The sequence below is a fragment of the Colobus angolensis genome, unplaced genomic scaffold (assembly GCF_000951035.1).
Source record: "Colobus angolensis palliatus isolate OR3802 unplaced genomic scaffold, Cang.pa_1.0 Scaffold127, whole genome shotgun sequence".
Taxonomy (NCBI): Eukaryota; Metazoa; Chordata; class Mammalia; order Primates; family Cercopithecidae; genus Colobus; species Colobus angolensis.
In genome coordinates this window covers 10,588,017-10,606,915 of record NW_012113919.1, presented here as the reverse complement: position 1 = coordinate 10,606,915, position 18,899 = coordinate 10,588,017, and the positions used below count along the sequence as shown (strand labels likewise).

The 18,899-nt window shown below is 34.8% G+C and overlaps 1 long non-coding RNA gene across 1 annotated transcript in view; it reads right to left on the bottom strand.

The window, feature by feature from the left end:
* Positions 1–18,464, bottom strand: part of LOC105505591 — a 24,699-nt gene extending 6,235 nt beyond the window's left edge. Inside the window, exons 1-2 of the long non-coding RNA XR_001000777.1 lie at positions 16,861–18,464; positions 12,907–12,909 (exon numbers count right to left, since the gene is read on the bottom strand). This is a non-coding gene — a long non-coding RNA (uncharacterized LOC105505591). The remainder of the gene's footprint in view (positions 1–12,906; positions 12,910–16,860) is intronic.
* Positions 18,465–18,899: the final 435 nt, after the last annotated feature.

Below are 18,899 nucleotides of genomic sequence, written 5' to 3'. Positions count from 1 at the left end.
CAGTATTTTATTGAGGATTTTTGCATCGATGTTCATCAGGGATATTGGTCTAAAATTCTCTTTTTTTGTTGTATCTCTGTCAGGCTTTGGTATCAGGATGATGTTGGCCTCGTAAAATGAGTTAGGGAGGATTCCCTTTTTCTATTGATTGGAATAGTTTCAGAAGGAATGGTACCAACTCCTCCTTGTACCTCTGGTAGAATTTGGCTGAGAATCCATCTGATTCTGGACTTTTCTTCTTGCCCATTCCCATTTGAAATAAATCATCGTCTGGAAGAAACTACAGAGAAAATATTTTCCTTTATTTTGAACCTCTATAGCTTCTGCTCTAGCAATATTTCAGCCACAAGATTACTGGTTATACTTATGCAGAATTCATGTTAGCTTTCAGTAGTTAAAATGCCATTGATACTGTTTCTTGCAGAGTTACAAACAGAGCTTTATATGGTGAAACTAGAAATCAGAAGACCTTATGCAATATATTTTCCATAGTAAAACAATAAGAAATGGGTTGTTAATATTTGGAGGTAATGGAAGTTGATAGTTAGAGCTTTTTGAACATTTGAGAAAGAGGTAAAATTACATTTTTAAAAAGTCTAGAAAACAAAGTGAGTTTGTTGGTGTCTAAATTAAAAATTTATGTTAGGTAAGATAGTTTTTAAAAACTGCATAATGCATATTTTACCCATCTCCACCACCACCATACACACACACACACTCGCTGGAAAATAATAAACACAATCATGAAGTAATATACTGTGGATGGAAGGCTGAGTCTAGTTTGAAAATCTCTATATTGGAGATCTAACTCATACATGAATTCAGATGTCTAAACTGTCCAAATATGTATTTTTATTAAACCTAATAAACTGCCTAAACGTTTTATGTCTGACTTTTAGTGTCTGAACTAGTTTATGCTAATACTTACATAGTGTAAAAATTTACCTAAATCTTTGTTGTCTCAATTGTTTTGATTTTATTACATGGTGGACTTCTTAGAGAGGCTACAAATACCTTAATATTTCTCTTCCAAGAAAGTAGAGAGACTTGGGTCTTCTAGCAGTACAGACATTTAAGCCTCATTGTACTTACCCTACAAATTTGCCTAATTAAAAATAGTAATATCAAACAGACTTAACAAATTCAGGTAGTAGTAAATTTTTAAAGAAATTTAGTTTTATAACACAGAAATGAATTGCACAATAATCTTGGAGAACTTGGAAATCATAACCGTATGTCAACATGAACTGAAAAAGAACTGCTGTGATACTTATAACAATGAAAACAATAATGATAGCTAAATATCATGCACCAGTCACAGTTTTAAGACATATGTATATGTCTATATATGATGTCATAAAATTCTGTGATAGCCAAACATGTTTGGTACTTTTGTCCAAATACAGTGATCCCATTTTGAAGTGACATAATTTTTTGAGTGACTATAAAGAACAGGTGAAAATGCCTGAAAGTGGGTTACAGTTATGCCGAATCTGACATGTTGGGAGCACACCTTCAATGTTGTCATTGGGAACACAGCATCAGATGTCAACTATGAATATTTAGGATCACCAGTAAGAATCAACTCCAGGATTGCCTCTAGCAGAAACTAGATTGTCAATTCATTTGGCAAAACTTTAGGGCTACGTTCCATCTGAAGATACTTCCCATATTAGGGCTGATGACCTTTATCAAATGCATGCCAATGAAACCACTTGCTGGAGAATATGCCACTTGACCATCTAAGTATATTGCCCATTGGACACTCCTTAGGGAAACTTGTCAATCAGTAAAGACATTAGTGGTGACTGGGGAAGTCTTATTCTCACTCTCTTGATTTCACATTATGGCCATATGGAGTAGGGCTATGTGCTATTTGGTAATTGTCACATTATAATCTATCAGATTAAATATCATCCTCCTGAAAGAAGTGAAAAAGCAGGAATGAACATCTATTTGAGGTCAGAATAAAGTAGAAACTTTATAAAATTTATGGAGAATATTTCAACAGTAGTGTGGGAGTAATAAAACTATCGTGGCTGTGAGTTTCATTTGGGACTAAAGAGCTTTTGGTCTTCCTCTTAAAAATGTCTCTGCCTACTTAGAAAGCTTTTTTGTTTGTTTCAGACACAGTCTACAATAATTTTATACTAAATGCTTTAGGCATTAAATTATGTAATTAAAACTATTGAAGATCTGTTAGTAAAACAGATTAATTGATAAAGTAAGAATAGCAGGTAATGATGAGATAAATGGTAGTCTTTAAATAAATGTATTTAGAGGTTTACCTTTTATATAATGAAGTTGAGGAAATTTACAAAAATGCACACAAAATTACTTTCAAAATAATTAAAACCCTAGATAAAATATTAAAAATAAACTTACAGTGAAGAAAATTAGGATGTATATAACCCACACAGGTGCTACAATATGGTTCTAATTGGAAGGGAGGTATTTAGTTAATCGGGATAAAAATGAAATGATTACTCGTCTTTTCAATATTCTGAAAAATATGTCTCTCTAAATAAAATAAGTAATATACCATAAATGAAACAAAAAATTTAAGCAGCACCTCCTTGGATTAGCTTTTAAGGGAAATTAGCATTATAAAGAAATCAGCAGAGTGCTGCTATACTGCACCGTATAGAAGAATCAGAATCATGTGAGAGGTAATTGTGTGGAGTGATGAAGTACAGAGTCGATATTTTAGTTTCAACTCCAAGGTTTAATATTCACCTGCTTTACATCCCTGAACAGGCTAATGACTATCTCAAAGTTCAGGTTTGTTGTTGTTGGTTTTTTTTTTTTTTTTTTTTTTGGTTTTTGAAACGGAGTCTCTCTCTGTCACCCAGGCTGGAGTGTAGTGGCATGATCTGGGCTCACTGCAACCTCCACCTCCCAGGTTTAAGGGATTCTCCTGACTAAGCCTTCCAAGTAGCTGGGATGACAGGCTTGCGAAACCACGCCCAGCTAATTTTCATATTTTCACTAGAGACATTGTATCACTGTGTTCACCATGAGAATTCAGTTTTTACATAGTATCTACTGCACTGGTGGTGCTAAAGAATTTAGCAAATGCTAAGTAAATAGTAAATGTTAAATAACATCAATTATTGTTATTATTATCAGTAGAAAGAGGAGGAGGCGTAAACAGTAATTGCTAAATAAATAGCAATTATTGTCATAATTATTATTATTATATGAGAGATAGGAAGAAATTGGGGCAGTAATTATTAAATATCGCCATCATGGTCTTGTGGTAAGGGTTTCTATTAGCATTATAGTATATACATACCTAGCAATGTGTGTGTATACATATACACATAGGGTATACACATATGTATACACACAATGTTATATTGTGTCTATATATATTGTGTGTATGCATACATATGCTATATATGCATATGGATATACATACATACATATATACACACACATGCTACAAAGAATTATAGTTGCATTTCTATACAAATTTTTAATGCAACTAGATTTCAACTTTATATATGTTATAGGATAAAAGGACAACTTTATTATTTTCCATACAAAAGACGTTTTTCTCTACATCATTTTACAATATAACATATTCTGTCCTCATTGATTTATGACACCTCCCATATTATATTCTAATTCCATATTTACATGGCTGTGGTTCAGAGTCTTTTATTTGTCCATGGATTTATGTATACATTATTGTACCAATTCTACAATATTTTTATTACTGTAAACTTATAGTCTATTTTAATATCTGTTAAGACAATCTACAATTTTATTGTTTTATTTTAAACAAATTTCACATTCCAATAAAACATTTGTAGCATTGAAACTCTTTTGGTAAATAGTTACTTTCTCAAAGATAATTTAACTTTTTGTTTGACCTTTCATGGCTAAATAAGGCATGAAAATCAAGATTGCTTTGCTGGTAAACATTTTTAAATTGTTTTAATAAATGGCTTAACGTCTTTTGATAATTTAAAATAATTGCACAAAATATGGTACAATTTATTGTGGGAACAACAATGTATACATATATCATGTTGATAAATATCTGGTTAAATGTACATCAAAACCAAGTTACACTGCTATTTAATAATTAAATATCAGAGTAGCAGGTAAAATAGTTAAATGATTAAAAATTTATCTTATATTTTACACTATTGTTAGAAGTTTAAATTTTATATTTTTTCTATTTTTTTCTCATAATTATCACAGCAGTTTCTCAATTCTATGTCATTGTTTTTGTTTTATATCAGTTATGTGACAATATTTATATTGATGAAAACACATTTTGTGTTAAGCTATAAGTTATTTTAGCATACATACTTTAGTGTTTTCTTTATTTTGCCACACCTTCTCTGCAGTCATGGATTTAAAGCTGCTGATTTGGAATATTTTTATGCCTTTGGCATGGTATATTTCTGAGATTAGCCAGAATAGAAAGATTTTGTATTGCTTTTAAGTAGAATAGAAGTTGCATAAAGTGGCCTGGAGATGTAGGATTCATACTTTGCCCTCACCACAATTCCTATTTCGTATGACTTTCTCTTTGTCACTACTAAATATGAGCAAAAGTGTACTTAAAAGAAGATGCATTTAAAATAAAAAACCTTCCACAACGTTTACTTGCTGATTATTTTGATCTCTCCACCCTTAAAAATTAAATAACTAAATTCAGCTCATTGTGTATAGGTCAATACAATTGTACACTTAAATATTTGCCATGATTCTATGTGTATTCTGGCTAAACAAATACAAAAAGTAGAAGGTAGAAACTGATTGTATCAGAATTTTTCTGAGGAAACTATTTTTGAAATGTGGAAGTCAAATTTAATTTTGTTTCACTATTTTCTGTAAATCTTCAAGGAATATAGAACACATATTTATTTTCTTTCAACTGTCTATGTAATGAGTTGTTGAATTTTCCAGCAAATGTCCATTAATACTTGATTCTGAGTGATCAAGATTAACCATGTGCAAAATTTTCAGTATGTTGGTGATTAGGTTTATTGCTGGATCTATTTCCCTCTTTGTCCTGCCAGATTTGATTGTGGCCAAACATATTACAGACAGAGAAATTTACAAAATTTAAAGAGACATTACAAATTGGAGAAATATTCACAAGCATGCCTTACAAATAGGGAAGATTGCATGTAGGTGGGTTAATAGGGGAAGCTAGAATTCAAATGAAAATCAAGCCATGAGTTAAAAAAAGCACACTTAAACACATACATACGTGTACATATGTATGTATGTGTAATATATAATGTACACACATATGTATGTATACATATTGTATTAGTCTGTTCTCACACTGCTATAAAGATACTACCTGAGACTAAGCCATTTATAAAGAAAGGATATTTAATTGACTCATAGTTCCATATGGCTGGAGAGGCATCGGGAAACTAACAATCATAGTGGAAGGAAAAGGGGAAGCGAGGCACATCTTACATGGCAGAGGAGAGAGAGAGCAAGAGAGGAAAAGTGCCACACTGTTAAAACCATGAGCTCTCATTAGAATTCACTCACTATCATGAGAAAAGCATGGGGAAAACCACTCCCATAATCCAATCACATCCCACCAGATCCCTCCCTTGATGTGTGGGGATTACAACCCAAGATGAGATTTGGGTGGGGACACAGAGGCAAACCACATCATTATTCTCTTTGCCCCTCCCAAATCTCATGCCCTTTTCAAATTTTGAAGCCAATCATGCCTTCCCAACAGTCCCCCAAAGATTTAATTCATTCCAGCATTAACTCGAAAGTTCAAGTCCAAAGTTTCATCTGAGTCAAGGCAAGTTCCTTCTGCATATGAGCTTGTTAAGCAAAAAGCAAGTCAATTACTTCCAAGATACAATGGTGGTAAAGACATTGGATAAATGCTCCTGTTCCAAATGAAAGAAATTGGCCAGAGAAAAGGGGCTATAGGACCCATGCAAGTCTAAAACCTGGCCAGGCAGTCATTAAATCTTAAAGCTCAAAATATTCCCCTTTGATTCCATGGCTCACATCCAGGGATTGCTGATGCAAGGGGTGGGTTCCCAAGGCCTTTAGCAATTATGCCCTTACAGCTAGTCAGGGTACAGCCTCCGCTGCTGCTTTCAGGAGCTGGCATTGGGTACCTGTGAATTTCCAGGTGCATGGTGCAAGTTGTTATTGGATATACATTTCTGGGGTCTGGAGGATGCTGGGCCTCTTCTCACAGTTCCACTAGGCAATGACCCAGTGGGGACTCTGTGTGGGGCTCCAACCCCACATTTTCCCTCTGCGTTGCCCTAGCAGAAGTTCTCCATGAGGGCTCTGCCCCTGCAGAGGACTTCTGCCTAAACACCCAGGCATGTCCTTACATCCTCTGAAATCTAGGCTAAGGTTCCCAAAGCTCAACTCATGTCTCTGTACACCTGCAAGCCCAACACCACACGGAAGCCACCAGGGTTGGGTCTGAAGCAATAGACCGAACTATACCTTCTCCCGTTTTAGCCACTGCTGGAGCTAGAGCAGCTGGGATGCAGTGCACTAAGTTCCAACGCTTCACAGAGCAGGGGGATTCTGGGCCTGACCCATAAAACCATTTTTCCCTCCTAGACCTCCAGGACTGTGATGAGAGGGGCTGCTACTAAGATCTCTGACATGCTCTGGAGACATTCCCCATTGTCTTGGATATTAACATTCAGCTCCTCATTACTTAAGCAAATTTCTGCAGCTGGCTTGAATAATTCCACAGAAAATGGGTTTTTCCTTTCTAATCCATAATCAGGCTGCCAGTTTTCCAAACCTTTATGCTCTGCTTCCCTTTTAAATGTAAATTCCAATTTCAAACCATCTCTTTGTGAATGCATGTCACTGAACATTTTCAGAATCAGCCAGGTCATATCTTCAATGCTTTTCTGCTTAGAAATTTCTTCCACCAGACACCCTACATCACCTCTCTCAAGTTCAAAGTTCCACAGATCTCTAGGGTGGGGGCAAAATGCTGCCAGTCTCTTTGCATAGAATGAGTGACCTTTACTCTGGTTCCCAATAAGGTCCTAATCTCCATCTGAGACCACTTCAGCCTGAACTTCCTTTTCCATGTCACTATAAGTATTTTGGCCAAAACCATTCAACAAATCTCTAGGAAGTTCCAAATTTTCCTCAACTTGCTGTCTTCTTCTGAGCCTTCAAACTATCGCAACTCTGTTACCCAGTTCCAAACTCATTTCCACATTTTCAGGTTATCTTTATAGCTGGACCCCACTCTTCCAGTACCAATTCTCTGTATTAGTCTGCTTTCACACTACTGTTAAAAAAAACTACCTGAGACTGGTTAATTTATAAAGAAAGGAGGTTTAACTGACTCAAAGTTCTGCATGGATGTGAGGCCTCAGGAAATTTGCAATTATGGTGGAAGGTGAAGGGGAAGTGAAGCACATCTTATGTGGCAGCAAGAGAGAGTGAGAGAAGGAAAGTGTCACACTTTTCAAACCATCAGTTCTCATGACAACTCACTCACTATCACAAGAACAACATGGGAGAAACCACTCCCATGATCCAATCACCTCCCATCACATCCCTCCCTGTACATGTGGGGATTATAATTCGAGGTAAGATTTGGGTAGGGACACAGAGTGAAACCATATCACATACACACACACACACACACACACACACATATGCATATATACACACAGTACAAGATAGAGATTTGCCACAGGCCTTTCAACCATGCATACTGAAAAAAAAATTTAGTTGTTTTAAATTTTCCCTCTTCTTGCAAATACAATATTTTTCTCTTATTGGGAAATAGAAATTGATAAACCACTAGAAGACAAGTGATAGTCCTTGATGGCTAGGTGTTATGACATTATTTGCTTGTGTTTGATGGAAGATGGAGTCTCTGGTATTCCCACACAAGCTCTCTATCAAAATACAGAGACGGCTCTAGTGAAAAATCAGAAAACTAAAACAGAAAACAAATTTACCAAAAGTGAAAAAAATCACCATGCTTTAAAATTGCATTTATTTAAGGAACATAAATTTATATTTACTGATTCAATTTATGTTAGAAAGTGAGATTTAAAATAACTGCTATAGGGAAAAAAATGATATATAAAATGACAAGCAATATAGTCTAGAATGTTGAAAACAAAACTGAAACCCAAGATATTGAAAGAATCAAACTGACCAGGCACCGTGCTCATGCCTGTAATCCCAGCACTTTGGGAGGCCAAGGTGGGCGGATCATGAGGTCAGGAATTCAAGACCAGCCTGGCCAATATTGTGAAACCCTGTCTCTACTAAAAATACAAAAATTAGCTGGGCATGGTGGCAGGCGCCTGTAATCACAGCTGCTTGGGAGCCTGAGACAGGAGAATCATTTGAATCCAGGAGGCAGAGATTGCAGTGAGTCGATATTGCACCAGTGAACTCCAGCCTGGGCGACAGAGTGAGACTCCATCAAAAAAATAAATAAAATAAAATAAAATAATCAAACTATATGTAAAAAGTTTCACTGACAACCATGAAACTGGTTTAAATTTTGATAGCCTTCTTAGGTTAATATTAGAACGTGCTAGTTAACATGTTAGGTTTAAATAATGAGAAGACAATTTGGGCAAATTTTCCAGGTAAAATATGATAATGCCTGCTACAAAGATTCACTAAACTTATTCCTAGATGAATAGGAAGAGTGAAGCAGAGTCAGTAAGATTTCAGTATGTAACCTCATGTTTAGTTTACTTAGTTGATTAACACTTTTTGTCATAGAATCCCAGATGCTTTTATTAGTACCTACATTCAATTTCATCTCTTTACAGATCTAAAATACAAAATAAGAAAAAAGCTCGCAGTTTGAATTTAGGTAATAAATCTTATATATATTTGAATATGTTGATATTGCAAAACAGATTTATATTCAGTAAGTAGAAAGTATATAATGCTAATTTAATGCATACTTTAAGACAAAAATAAAACAAAATATGTTCATACTATATAGGGCCATTAGTTTTTTCTTTTAAATTAGGTCACCAACTAATGATCTATATTACCATATTAACTACTATTTCTGATAATAGCCAGCTTCATGTGAAAGATATTTATGTTAAAATATTTTATAATATAAATATTAATAAATTATTTTAAAGACAGGTATATTGGACACGTCAAAAAGAGGTCATCTACATAGTCATTACTCATCTTTCCAAAGTAATTTTATTTATTCAAGATAAGTCTGCCAATTGCAATACTGACATTTTATTGTGTGTGTATATGTGTACATAAAATACGTTCCTGGGTACTTAGTAAGGAAGTAAATGACTGTATGGATTGTCAGGTAATAGAGATTACGTTTTGGGGTGTGTGTGTGTGTGTGTGTGTACATTGTGTGTATACACACACACAAATGTATTGTTTAGTTTTTTTAAGGTACAGCCATCAACTTTTATGACAGTAAGGTAAATTAGTTATTGGTTTGTTTATTTTAATAATGCTCATCTCACAGTTAGAAGTTGTTCTTTCCACATGTGCCATAAAAAGCATAACTGATGCTTGTACAGTGAATCTAAGAATCGAAGCAGGAAAAACAAGTAATAATCTCTATTTGTGGCTGAGGAATGCTGAAGTGGGTTCGACAAATCTGCCTTCTACTCAACTACTGCTAAACTTTACTTGTCAGTTAAAGTTGTGATGTAGTCATTGTTCTATCCAATCCTTATTTTTGCTCCATGGTGCCTGGATCTGGGCAAGGTACACACAAGTAGCTAAGAGTGATGAAGTCTAATGTTTTGATCTTGAAAATCTTAAGTGTACTGGTGAAAGAGAGAAATTGGCAAATACAATGTGTTCGATTCACAGCGGTGTGGGATTGAATAGGATGGAACATATAGGGTGATAATCCATTCACATTTGGAGAGTTTAGGCAAAACTTAGTAAAGGAATAGAATCTATACCAAGACCTAGTGGTCAAATGTAAAGAAAAGATGTCTCATTGCTGCCTGTGATAATGGTGGCAATTTGAAGAAAAAGTAACATCAGGCAAAAGAAACAGTTTATGTAAAATACTTAGAGTGATTCTCAAATATAGATTCATAACTTGCTCTAAATCTATGCTACAGTTTATGTAGGTTCACTTTGAAATATGACAATGAAAGTATTTAATCAACTTTTATATGTGGCTTTATAAATGTTTGTGTTTGCATAACATTTTCAGTTTTAAATTTTATTATTTCATATTTACACATTCTATATATACAAATAGTTCTCACTTGGTAAAATACAGTTTGGAAGATCAGGTGTCTGTGTGTCTTCTAAGTTTTGTTTATTTTCCAGGTAATGGGATCAAAATATCTACCAGCTATTGCTCTAGGAGAACTACAAAGACTTCAATATGTGTGGAACACCAAGAGATACTCTTAGAAAGATTTACTACAGTAGGTTATAGAGGAAAGCATGGCCAAAATAACAGAGAATATTATATTTAAAATTAAAGAGTTTGGATGTTATCTTGAGCCCATAGGGAAACATTACAGAAGGCATTTTTTTAAGCAAGAAAGTGAGAAGATTAACTCTGTTCTTTGAAGTATTATTTCACTGCTGAGTAAAGAAGGAAGGGTCATGAGGCAAGATTGAATTAGACATGACAAGTACTGAAATAAACCGATATAGTAATTCAGGAGATAGCTGAGGTTGTTTTAATTCAAGGCAGTAGCAGTGGGGATAGAGAGCTCTAGAAGTCTAGTAGGATCTATGGGGACACATAAAAATGTGCATATTTATTCCACTCTAGCATATTTACCACGTGATAAACTTCTTTTCAAAGAAAAGTAGTTATATAAATATTTTTTAACATATGCAAGAGATGAAGTGAAAATATCAGTGACCTTTTTGAGTGGATCTTCAATATTGAAATTTTCTGATGTATCTAAAATCTTTGAAATGTACAGACTGTACATCTGTTTAAAGTGCACATTTAGAATCCATTAACTAACTCATATATTTGGAAAACAAAAACTCTCTCATATACGACAGTGTGTTCAATTTTGAGATTTATCCTACTTGTCACGTTTAAAGACCAAACACTACATATTATTGAGTTTAAAAGGATCTGGCTATTGTTAATGTGTATTCAAAAGGTAATGGTTAACTGCTACATTACTGCAACTATAACAAAACCAATACTGGGCATATTTTAGAAATTGTTAATGTATGTTAATATTATAATGAAAATATAACTTAATGAACAAGAGTCCTACCAGATGAAGAAACAATTTAGAAACAGAGTTATGACTTTAAAGCCAGTTTACATCTTAGAGATCAAGTTATAGAATTTTAGTAATACAAGGACCTAGAGGTTAAAAATAATAAATGAAAGTGAAAGATATTTTCAAGTAATAAAATAGCCCATAGAACTTTTATTCTCTATATCTGAATTTTAAATTTAATTCAATCAATACTTCTTGGTAACATTAACGTTGTCCAACAAAGAAACATCTAGGGAGCATAAGGGTGCCACATACTCAGAGATTGAAGTTTTAACAGAAGAACGTGTCATCATAAATACTACTAGTTAGAGCCCCAATAAGAAACACAAGGATAATTTGGTTTAGATTTAATAAATGTAGAGATCTTTAGCCACTTAGAGCCCACCAGCTTTGCATGCTGTTTTAGTCCATTTCGTGTTGCTATAAATAAATTTCTAAGCTGGGTAATTTATTAAAAAAAAAAAAGTTTATTTTGACTAGTGGTTCTGAAGGATATACAAGCATGGTGCCCGCATCTGATTATGATGAAAACCTCAAGCAGCTTCCAATCATGGCAGAAATCGAAGCAGGAGCGGGTGTATCACATGGCAAGAGAGGGAGCTAGAGAAAGAGGAGGTGGGAGGGGGTGCCAATTTCCTTTATACAGCCAGCTCTCCCATGAACCAATAATAGAATGAGAACTCATCAGCCAGGGGATGGTGCTAAGCCATTCATGAGGGACCCTCCACCTTGATCTAACATCTCCCAGAAGCCCCCAGCTTCAACACCAGGGTTCACATTTCAACACTGAATTTGGAGGAGACACATCTCCAAACTATATCAAGGAGGAAGATAGGAGACAACAGAAGAGAGAGGAGAAATTCACAACATGAAGAAACCAGACGTGCCATTGTTGGCTTTGTAAATAAGGAAGGGGGCCATGGAGAAGACATTTGGGAAGTCCCTAGGAGATGAGAACTGCTCTCAGCTGACAGACAGAAAAGAGCCTGGATCTCCAGGCCTGCAACTGCAAGGAAGTGAATTCTACCAAAAATCTGAATGTGTAAGGAACCAAGAGACTCCAGAGTTGAATGCAACCTGCACACTCCTTGATTTTAGTCCAGTGACATCCATGCTGGGATTATGAGATAAGAATTTTAAGTTTTAAGACCCAGTAACAAGTCTTAAGACCCAAAGTTTCTGGCAATTCATTATAGCAGCAATTCAAACTAATAGATGTCTCAATAAAAATGTGCTAAAAGAATAAATAGATGAATGAAGGAAACATCAGGAGTAAATGTAAATCTCTTTCTGATATGAAACTTCAGCTATGAGATCACTATTATCTTAAATGTTATTTTATTTTCTATGAGATAAATATTATCTAAAATGTTATTTTTAATAGGATCCTGTTTTTTTCTTTGTATCCTTTAAAGATAAATCTTTAATTTTCCTTCACTTAAGAGATTTGGGTTAGAAGGAAACTTGCTCAGAGGTGATCTTTGGTGTTTAATCAGCTCCTGACTTTTAGAGGTGTCAAAATCCACTGACCACGTTTTTACTTCTTCAAAGGGAACATCTAAAGTGTCTCCCTTTCCAGCACCTTCTAGTCTTACCGGGAAAAAACATTAGCCTAATTATTGCAAGTTAAGGTTGTGACTTCTCTTCCACATTTTATGACACACACCCACTTGCTGTTAATAAAAACAGAGAGAGACACTTCCCTGGCTTGGTACACCTACAGCTGATCTCTGTTACTCAACTGGAGTTGAATAATAACTCAACTTTACAACTGATTTCTGTTACTCAACTGGAGTCCCTCTGAGTTGGCTATTACATTAAAAGACTAGTTATTATTTCTTTCTCAGAATCCTACTCCTTGTACACATACGACTATATTTTAAGTCACCAAAGATGAGAATTTAAAGGAATCATAAATTTCTACTTGTTTTCACTTACTAATTTGGTCAGTATGTTTTTAAGGGCAAAAAAATGTGTAGGTCTATAAGTCAGTGGAGTTAAATGAGAGTTTTTAAAATATTCTTTTCCTTAGTTACTTCTGTATCTCTTTAATCTGAGTTTATAAATTCTTTTTTAAAGTATTTGAAACTCTGACAATATTTGAGGAGATAAATAATTTGTTATTTTTTCAGCATTTATGAGACCTAAATATAAAATTATACTTGGAGAAGAAAAAAGTAAACAAATTGAGTTTGAGTGTTCAAATATTCAAGAAACATCACACAATAGTAATAGCAGGTATGTTTGCCAAAGATTTGCTAGCAAAATGTGAAAAAAAAAATATACAAACACACAGACCCCAGAAATGTGTGTGGTTTTGTTTGTTTGCTTGTTTTTTGTTTTGCTTTGTGTTGTTTTTTGGTTTCATTAAAAAAAACCCCACAAAACCACTCAGCTGGGTGCATTGGCTCACGCCTGTAATAACAGCACTTTGGGAGACCAACATGGGGAGATCGCTTGGGGTCACAAGTTTGAGACCAGCATGGCCAACATGGTAAAACCTTGTCTCTACTAAAAATACAAAAATTAGCTGGGTGTGATGGCGGGCACCTGTTATCCCAGCCACTAGAGAGGCTGACGCAGGAGGCGGAGTTTGCTGTGAACAGAGATCATGCCACTGTACTCCAGTCTGGGTGAGAAAGTGAGACTCAGTCGCAAGCAAACACACAAACATATAAAAAACACTCAAACTCAATTTGTTTACTTCTTTCTTCCCTAACTATAACTTTCTATTTTGCTCTCATAAATACAGAAAAAATTATAAATTATCGATCATCTCAAATATTGTCAGGGTTTCAAATACTTCAAAAAAGAAGTTATAAACTCAGATTAAATAGATATAGAATTAATTAAGAAAAATGTCTTTTGGTAAGATAACTATCTTATATTTTTACAAAACAACCTAGTCTATGTTAAATTTCATTTTCTCAAAAAGGAGTCTTCACCTTAATAATATCTTATGATTTTTCTTTTCTTTTCTTTATAAGGAGTCTTGCTCTATTGCCCAGGCTGGAGTACAGTGGTGTGATCTCGGCTCTGCCTCCCGGTTCAAGCAATTCTCCTGTCTCAGTCTCCCGAGTAGCTGAAACTACAGGCGTGCTCCACCATGCCCATGCCTGGCTAATTTTTGTATTTTTGGTAGAGATGGGTTTCACCATGTTGGCCAGACTGGTCTTGAACTCCTGACCTCATGATACACCCACCTCAGTCTCCCAAATTGCTGGATTACAGGCATGGGCTGCCATGCCCAGCCTATCTTAGGATTTTTCTAATATCAAGATTCTTGTTCAAGTTTTCTAAAAATAACTTTTAATTGTTAATATATTTGTATTTTAGAAATATGCTATCATATTTGCAGGAGTATGCAAATGTTTATAAAACATCTATCTTTAGTCTATGGAAAGATTCCAATTTATATGGTGATTTGGAAATATTCCTCAAAGTTAATCTGGGTATGTTTTATCTTTATTTACAAAGGTCATTTTGAAATTTATTATTTTTGGTGCTACATAGTCTTTCTTAACAAGGTTGCTACTATCAGCATAATTGTTGGTTATATTGGCCTGACTGAGGTTAGCATTCTTTAGCATTGTTACCAAATATCATTAGCATCCTTCTTTCCTTATAACTAAAACAAATTGTCCTTCGCCCAACATATAGGAAACAAACAACAACAACAAAACAGAAACAATGCTAATATTTATTGGGCTAATTATAGAATATATAATTTAATTCTGAGAACATATCATGAAGATGGAAACTCCCAGTATAACAGATGAAGAATCTTGGTAAAATACCACTTTAAGTATGTTCCCAGGAAGATGAACTACAGATTAGATGTCCCACATAACAGCAGGCTACTCATTGCAGCTAGGAAGTCCACTGGGTAACCAAAGTTGACTCTTGTAATTTTAAGGAAAACGAATTAATTTCATTGTGGCCTTTAAGTTGCATATATCATAAGACTGAACAACATTCTTTATCCACACTTGAAATGAAAAAATTGCTTGCACAACTTTACAAATAAGGATTTGAACATAGCAATCCTCTTGCTTCTATACACAATATCTTTCTCTAGACCATAAAAAAATCTGGATCAGGAGTGTTGTCTTTTACTTCTAAAGAGTGATTAAATTTTTAGTAAAGCTATTGTTCTTATTCATACATTTATTATTTAATAAGTAGTTTCAGTGCCTACTCTTACATACCAGTCACCGTGTTGGTACAATTTGAATTAACATTAGGATTCTACAAATTTTCAACTCCAGGAATCTCACTCCTCCTAGTAGCTTCCATCTTTTTAAATGTAATATTTTACTATTTTCTCTTCTAGTTCAGGGCTTAGAAAAAAAAATTCTGTAAAGTGCTAGATATCTAGTCAGTATTTTGGATGGGATGAGTCAGACAGTTTTGGTCACAGCTACCCAATTTGGTTGTTGAAGTTCGAATGTGTGGCCATGTTCCAATAAAGCTTGATTCATAAAAATAGGTGATGGGCCAGATTTGACCCAAGGGTCATAATTTCCCTTCCGCATACAAACATGTTCAAGTATCACTATTAAAGGTCAATCGTTGTAAAGGTTAACCTTCTAGATAATCTACCTTATTATTCTTTATCTTCAATATTTATGAATGGAATTGTTATACTTTTTCTCTATTTCCTCACCTCCCACTGAATTCTTAAATCATTGAAATCTTACTTTTGCCTTTATCACAACTTTGTAATGCTTCTCACTAGGGCTAAATCTAATGACATTTTTAGAAATCACCGTATTTTATATCTCCATCAATGATTACACATTGGATCACTTTTTTATGTTTTGCATAACGTTATTTCCAAGATAGCAATAGTTTCTCTCACTCTATTTGCTGTCCAGGAACTTTGCCACTCTCCCGTCAAAAGTGGAATCTAATTCTTTTCACTTTAATCTGGGTAGGCTTATAACCAATAGAAACCTGCAGTAGTGAGAGTGGATGACTTCTGAGGTTAGGTCATAAAAAATAATATACAGCTTATGGGTTGGAACACTTGCACCAGAACCCTATGCCACCAGATAAGCCCTCTACTGTTCTGAAGCAGTAAAGACGACCAGACTTGCCCAGGGAAGAGATTTAATGGAGAATCTTGAGATTAAATGAAGGTAGAGATATGTGAGGATATCTCTCAGCAGCTGCAGCTCCAGCCATCATTTGATCCAACTGCATCATACATCTTTGGCCAAGCTATGGTCTGAATGTTAGTGCCTCCCTCAGGAATCAACATGCTGCATTACATGTTGCCGTAACCCCCGGTGTTTTGGGATTTAGGAGTTGAGGTATTTGAGAGGTAATTAAGTTGAAATAAAGACATAAAGGTGGTCTTGTCTTGGGATTAGTTTCCCTAGAAGAAAAGGAAGAGAGACCAGAGCTCTCTATCTCTCCACATACAAGAGTAAGTCATGTGAGCATGCATTGCGATCTACTAGCCAGGAAGAGAGCCTTCACCATGAATGAAATCTGCTAGCAGTTTAACCTTGAACTTCCCAGTCTCCAGAACTATGAGAGAAAAAAAAGCCTGTTGTTTAAGTTACCCAATGTATGGTACTTTGTTACAGCTGTCCAAGCTACAGCAAGCCAGAACCACCAAGATAAGCTTTTCTTAAATTCCTGACACACAGAATCTTTAAGATGTAATAGAATGATAGTTAACTGTTTTGAGAACTCAGATTGTGGACTGATTTGTACAAAGCATTAAACAACTGAGACAGACCTTCAAAACACCCCCACCTTTTTATTTATTTATTTATTTATATTTTAAATGTACCTCTACTTTTCTAATATTGTTTCTCATCCTATTTTACTTTGTTCTTCTTAAAAATCCCAATAGGTCTTTTGCATTCACAATTACACTCCCCCACATGGCTCAAATTCTGGAATTCTCTAGACAAAATCCATTATCTTCACTGCTTTTCAAATGGTTCCTCCCTTCTTTGTAAATTTTGCTTGGAGCACTAGCATTCATTCAATGTTTAAAGCTAAAAGATAGAGAGTCGCCATATCTCTTTGGTTTCCTTTGCATTATCACCCCACATTGCAGTAAGTCCCTCATTCCTTGTGATTTTCAATTTCCCACTGTCAATTGTTCTACATATCACTAATAGAATATTGCATAGCTGAAGAAAAAGTCTGATTTTTCTCACTTTCTGTGGAGGAATCAGAAAAGTGTTTCAAGAGCAATTAAACATGCCTCATGCTGTCCTGACAGGCTACAGGCTCAAATATGTGCAGCCACCCATCAAAGTGCTCAGCAGATCTAAAAGGCCTTCCATTTAAAAAGACATTCTCTGGTTAGGAGGCAAATGTGTTAAAGGGACCGTTGCAAGATAGCTTATGCAAGATGCCCAGAGTCAATCACTTTGCAAAGGGGTCAAAGATATGGGTCAATCACTTTGAGATGCTCAATTCTAGATACTCATCCCCGGCCAAATACTCACTGTTTTCATCGAAGACTATTACATTAGACACCTTTCCCAAGTAGGCCCATTCTCTTCTCTTCAGATGCTCACTCCTGCATGCTCGAGCAGGAGGCTCTTGCTTTACTCAACCCTAGCATATAAGTCATCACTCAGCACTCAGGACACCAGGTATTTACAGACCTTTCTTCCCATTAAATGTTGGCCCCTTTCAAAGCATTAGTGGATTATTTGCCCACTCCCTTCCATCCAGCCCTTTGGTGACTAATTTTTTAGCTTAAAATTAAGAAGGTGTTAAGTAAGTGGTTTTTGAAGAATTAATCTGTGAATGAAGGATTAATATAAATTATGTTTGTTTCTTCCTCTGAAATAGCCAGAGGTTTTGTTCTCCTAACTATGATGATTTCAAGTGATTGGTAACATTTTCTTATTATTCTTGTTTGGGAATATCAGGAGATATTATCTCATAATTTAAAGTGGGGTTGACATACATAATGTACTTTGGGGATGGGACAACCTATTCTTAAGAGAAAATAACCATATTTCTTTGAAGCTTTAGAGGATAAGTATATTCTCTGATAGTCTCAAATTATAATATACAAAACACTAAATAGACTATTTCAGGAACTTACTATGTATGTATGTTCATATGTCTGATAGTAACAGGCAAAAAATAAAAAGTGTTAATTTTTAACTTTTTGAGAAATGTGTTAATATTTTCTGCTTCACATATATTATAAGACATGTTATAAGAAATATCAAAATAGTACAGAGTTCAGGAGTGAAGAAATACAAAACAATGCTAGTTCAACCAATAATACCAATAATTGCCTGGAGAGATTAGAGAAAACAAAGTAAAGAAAACATGAATGCAAATTTATATCAATATGGTTACATGAAAACCTGGTGGTCAGATGAAAATAGTGGAAAAAACAAGTAAAAATTAGAAATTAAAATATCACAGAGGAAGAGATATAGATTAGTAACACATACATGAGAAACAATGAGGGATTTTCATTGTCAATAAATTGCTTTGTAGTTACAAGAAATCAGTATATGTCTTCCTTTGAAGTGTTGCACTTCAAAATAGGGAAATCCTACATCCCTTATCCTTCATGGATAAAACTAAATATGGATCATTGTTTTCTGTTCTGGCCTTGATATTTTAATGGCACCATAGAGGGAAAAAGGTTTAAAGGCAAGTAAT